Here is a 5,919-nt window from a genome sequence, read left to right on the forward strand (position 1 = left end):
GGTGTTATTATAAGGTGACAAGTATGAACGCATGTTTCGCTTGTAGCTAACATGCGTTTGTTCCTTGTGTTTTTGAGTGATAGGGTATGCTGGTAGTTTGTATTGTAATTGTAAGCTGTTTATGTAGGGGACTATGTTACCAGCTGGAATCACAAGGCATTACAAGCTGCTGATGATGGCGTGCCTAGTGTAACCGAACGAAGAGCGACTTGCTGAAGACTCCAGGCGTAGCAAGAAGCTGTTCCCATGTGTGAAGAAGAGAAAACAGAGCTTCTTTGTGTTTTGAACAGCATTTATAACATGTTATTTTGAAAAGTTGGTGATTGCGGTTAATAGGAATTTGTGTGGTTATTATTATATAGTTATACAACGGCCACGAGTGCTCTGCCTGATGTAAACGCACGAGCTTGAGGGCCGTCAGACCCGAAGGCAAGTGCGTTTATACAGGCAGAGCACGAGTGCACGTTGTATAACTGTTATGTACCATTCACCTAATAGGTGGGGAGAGTCTCACAAGACAGCTGTAACACTTATAAAGGCCAGGTTTCTAACATCGATTGTGGGTAACCAAGCCTGACGTTGCGATGACGTTCCCCCTGCAGTACTGCAGCCACCTGAGATATTGAAAGCTAGTACGCTATGGGTTATATCACTAACCTGCATTCGCTGTTCCACTCTCATCATGTAGTGCTCATCATGCCAGCGTGCCATATAGACTAAGCACCAGACTAATCGCCATAGTGATTCTCTCGAGCGAAAAAAAGCAGCTAAATAGACTGTTTAAGTAAACAAAACCTAACTACTAAACGATACTAGTCTAATTTTTACTATTCACACTGGCTAAACTCAAATCTGGTGGCATGACAAAACTGTTTACCACAATCGAATGTAAAGGTTAGAATATATTTGTTTTATTGAGTCATTGTCGAAGTGGATTACAGTTTAATCTGGGCTAAGATGGCACCAGACTAGTAAGGTGTATAAGTACGTTTATATGTAGACTAGAGTTGTGGCTACCCGCGTTGGCTTTTTCGATCGCCATTGGCTGCTTGTAAACATTATACATTGGTGACGTTGTGGCCCACGATCGACCTTTACATGTCAGGCTATAAAAGAATTCGAGTGATCTGTGTAGTGTCTTTCAACCTATTAGGTGAGGTGTTGTAGCGGTCTTCGCCACCAGCACTTGTGCTATGCTGCACAAAACCGCAGCCAGTGCAATATCTGTATATTGCACTGTGGTCGGTGCATTATAACTTATAATGCACTCGTTGTGGTCTACAAAACCTCAACCAGTGCGTTATAAGTTATAATGCAATCGCTGCAGTCTGCGGCAGTGCAATATACAAATTATGGCACTGGCGGTGCCTTTGAACTGCCCACGCAGAGTGGTACATATCAATAATGTTGGGCGCATGCAATCTTTGCACATGTTTACTAAAAATCAAACTAGGTTTTGAGTGATAGCCGTAAAAGCTTCAAATTTTGCACGGAGATAGACAGATAAATTCTCTACAGGACTATGAAAAAATGTTGTCATAGCACTATGGCTTCATGAGTAAAGGTGATGGAAACGTGAGGGTTTGGTTAGTGAAACACACGTTCAGCGCTTACTTATTGTCAATGTAAGCTATGGATTAATACTTTTCATAGATATGTGAGTTGTAACCTTTAGTATATTTAGCGCAATTTCCAGCGCTCTAGTGGTAAAGATGAAGGACTAGTTTCGATTTAAGCGCTCTGGAAAGAATTTCACGTAGCTATAGAACGGTAAAGGCTAGCGAAATTCTGTTTGGTTTGTGTTGAAGAGAAGGGGAACCACTACCACTATAAGTACCATATGGATTCATTTTACACGTTGTCTGGTTGTAAGAGACAGTACAAAATCATGCATTGTATGGCTTCAGATATCCTCGAGCACCCTTAACAGTACTGGAAGGTTAGCAGTGTTGATCCATATTGTTGATCCATATGTTTGTATAATTAACTTAACATTTACGTGGTTGCTATGAATTTTTGCATAACACTGTTCTGTACCAGGGCTGTTTGCTTCTGAACCTGCCCCTGGGTTTGGCACACAGTGCTGTGAACAAGCAAGTGAATCATGCCATAAAGCCATTCAGAATGGGACTTACTTTGTTGTACAAAATGCAAGTAGTGAACCTCCCACTTATTTTGTATTTTTGTGCTGCCTCCCTCCTTTCTAGCACCCACGGCTTCACACATTCCCCACTACCCATTAACTTTTCTCCATTGTCTAGTAACAGACCTGCAATGGCATGTGCTGTGCGTGATTGAAACTCAACATTTGTGCAAGTCAGGACAATTATTTGTCATCCTCTCAAATGAGAAGAATTACAGATGTTGTCTCAACAGATTACTTGGCGGTTGTTAAGTGTTGTAAGACCACAAATCATTACTCATTGGTGGTCATTGGAGGTAAATCGACAACAGTAAAGATTTTGGGAGCAGATCCGAGTCCAAAGAGGAGATCTAAGTAGAGATCTCAAACTGTCTCTCATTTGGGATCAATTGTCTGTTACTCATCTAATGCATCCAATTGTGATCTAGCCAAATTGGGTTAAGCCAGGAAGGAAGAAAGGCCATGTCCCTTTATTCTATTGGGAGAGTGGGTCTGCGGTTATATAGCGTGTCAGTGCCAGAACTCTAGGAGTCCAGCTACCTGTCAATCTTCTCTATCCACTGTTTTGCCATGAAGTGTTGTCAGGTTTTTTAGTTATACAGTGGAAAATTACCACCAACTAGTACACAGTGTGTAGGAGTGTGAGACCGGCTCAGATCTCCAGTACCTAGCTCCAAACACCCAGGGCAGATGATCAACCACAAAATCTCTAGTGGTAGACTGGTTGATTATATTTTGCAGCTATTATAGTACGTTCGCGTTGAGCTGAACCCTCAAAAACGATTAATAACTTACGATTGCTACATCGCACGGGCCTCCTGTATTGCTTGATACATAGCACTTCTCAATCCGCTAAAAATATATTAAAAGCGCTTCATTCGAATGTAAGACACTCCAGTTATGACACTGTGAAGTTTTGCCATACATTTTCAATGGGAAGCCTCTAAAGTGCAACCCTTTGATGTTCATGTTGACACATGTTTGTGGCGAAGCCAGACATCACACACCCGCCCTCAACACGCATGATTTTTCGCCATCCATTGTGTAATAGGCACTTTTGAAAAAAAAATAAAAAACAGTTTTTGTGTGTATAAAACAGAGATGTATAAGTAGAAGAGCTGGGGCCACTGTTGCACTGTATTTAGAAGATAAGTGGCCTGCTTATATTCAACGAAAAACTTCTTCAGCCTCAAAAGAGAAAAAACCAAATTATAACAGCTCAAAATCTGTTATGCAGCATTGGTGTTCCTGCAAGTGAGCCAAACAACATGTATTTTACTTCACATTCACCACAAAGCTGCCTATCGTCTTCTGTTCCCATTTAGTCAATTTGTCATTTTAATCCTTTTCTCATCACTTCGCCACACATGTACACAGTTTTTCCAGCCAGCATTTTTTTTTGAAGTTACATTCCCAAAAAATTCTAAAAGTTTCAACAAATGAAGTAATACTGTTTGTATGAATTTAGGCTGATAGTACCTGTAGTGACTTCCAAACACTCCTACACTGATCAAATATACAACGGATGGTATGTTCAACTTCTGCTAGCACAATAAAGCAATGATATTTTTTTATTAAAGTGCACACACTTACACTTCATCTGTATTTTCATGTACTTCACAGAGTTTAATCCCAGCTACCGGATGACTCCTGGAGAACAAAATCAAGTTGTAACACCAATGCTGCAAATATCAAACAATCTTACATCAGATGAAGTAAGCCCAGAAGAAGACTTGGACCCGTTGGTGCTAGTGGAAGATTCATTAATACCACCATCGCCATCTTCACTATCACTGCTGGTTTGGATGAGGAATTGCTCTAGAAGTTCTTCATTACCCAAGTTTCATCTAAATACACAATTGGTCTTCCTTCAGTTCTGTTACACTTCATTCGTCTTTAATATTTATGATGCTGATGGACTATGCAGGGATGCTCATAGCATATCCTGCATATACGTGTAGTGACATTAAAGCACAAACAGTTTCAATGCTAACCTCTTGTCATTAATCGTCTTGTACTTAAATCCCATATCACTCAACACTCTTTAAAGCTATGTTCTATCCCCAGAGAAAACACCATCATTCTTAAGTTTGGCCTAAGACGGAGTACGTGACAAAGTTCCAGGGTTCAAAATTTAACTTACCAAATCTTTGAGAGCGATAAATTTCCTTCCTTCCGTACAATGAATGGATCTTGTCTGATGGAATCTCGGTCAAAACTGTCTGCATCAACATGGACTTGTGAACATTTGTACCTGACAATTACAATTGAGCGAGCTTGTGCAAAGTACTTTTTGTACCTTTTTCTTGGCATAGATAAACTGCCTTTCTTGCAGTGCTCCATTGTAACTCTTACAGTGGATGTCCTTGAAATCCCTGCGTGGCGTAATGTATACCAAAACCGAGCAAAGAAGGCATTGCATACAATACCGGTGGCCTTCGAGATTCTCTCTGTGATGTTGATACAAATTTTACATTTCTTTGCTTCTTGCTTACAGTACTCCCATAGTTTAATAAGTAGATACTTCGTTTGGCTGTTAAACTTCTTTTCAAGAGAGTTTCGCTCTGCACTCGCTGACGATGCACTGGACGCCATATTCTCAACAATTAAGTGCGCACCCGTAACATGGGCTTATGAATAAATGTGTCATGAACATTATGTTTAAAGCCTTTGATCTTGTATGGCTTCTTAATCAACAACCCAGAATTCAGCTCAGCGCGAACATATTATAGTCAGTCATATTTTCTTTGTTGTAAAAACTGTGTTATATGGTGGCCTGTTAGCTAATCTGTGCAATCTATGCATATGGCGGCTACCAGAATTTACAGTCTCTAACTCTAACTAGCTCCTTGCACCATAGTATACAGGTGCTGTGGTATTGGGTGCACAGCACTACTCTATAGTCTACAGATGCCTTCAAACTTTTATGGCTCCCATATACTTAATTTTGAGCAAATAGGTGCTTGTAGACATTGTACGGCTTCGTCTTAATTATTATGCCTAGTCTGTGTTCCATATATGTACACTGGAATGATTTGTCTTGGCTCTTGAATTGCAAGTTCACCTGTCCAGCCTAGGCTTCACTTGTATGGGTAATGAGGTGATTTGGGATGCTATAGTACAACTATGTATTTGGGGATAAAATGCCAAATCCACTTTTTGTAGTGTCAGCTTATGTGGTATTAATATCTCCGGAATGTAGTCAGGACAAAAATCTGCTTGCATTAAGAGTACATCCTACCCACCTGCTGCAACAGGTACCAACAATGCAGCTCACGTGTTTTATTTAATCACATGATCCAAAATGGTCACTCTACCTATATCACAGTACCATAACAACCCATTTTTCTATCCCTTTATATTGATGCTAATAGTTTACTGATTCCTCTCTCAGTACCACTTACAATTAATCTAGATGATGTATAGTTTCTTGTGATAAGTTTATAAACCATGCGTATTACAAGTTCCTAAAATTGGTTTGGAAAATCAATGTGTCTGCATGTATGCATGTTTGTCCACACACCCACATGAAGAACAAGTTTTAAGGTACAGAAAATAACCTTCTTAATTGCGTACTCAAAAGGAGTTGTAAAATCTTTGTTTTGTTGCAGTTACAAAAGTATACTGTACATGAGGTATATGTATGGACATTTCTTTACATCTGCTTGAAGTGATAGTACGTGATCAATTTTTCTTCACTGAATTTTCCTTTACCTTTGTAGTATATGTAGTGGATAAATAAACCTCACTGTTGTTACTACTTTGTAGGGGTTTAA

The 5,919-nt window shown here is 39.8% G+C and overlaps 1 long non-coding RNA gene across 1 annotated transcript; it reads right to left on the minus strand.

Moving 5' to 3' along the window:
• Window positions 1–3,622: 3,622 nt before the first annotated feature.
• Window positions 3,623–4,393, minus strand: LOC136254656 (uncharacterized). Its single transcript, XR_010700646.1, has 3 exons — window positions 3,849–4,393; window positions 3,737–3,793; window positions 3,623–3,687 (listed from the first exon to the last, which is right to left on the minus strand). It is a non-coding gene; the product is annotated as an uncharacterized lncRNA (long non-coding RNA).
• Window positions 4,394–5,919: the final 1,526 nt, after the last annotated feature.

The sequence above is a fragment of the Dysidea avara genome, chromosome 1, assembly GCF_963678975.1.
Source record: "Dysidea avara chromosome 1, odDysAvar1.4, whole genome shotgun sequence".
Taxonomy (NCBI): Eukaryota; Metazoa; Porifera; class Demospongiae; order Dictyoceratida; family Dysideidae; genus Dysidea; species Dysidea avara.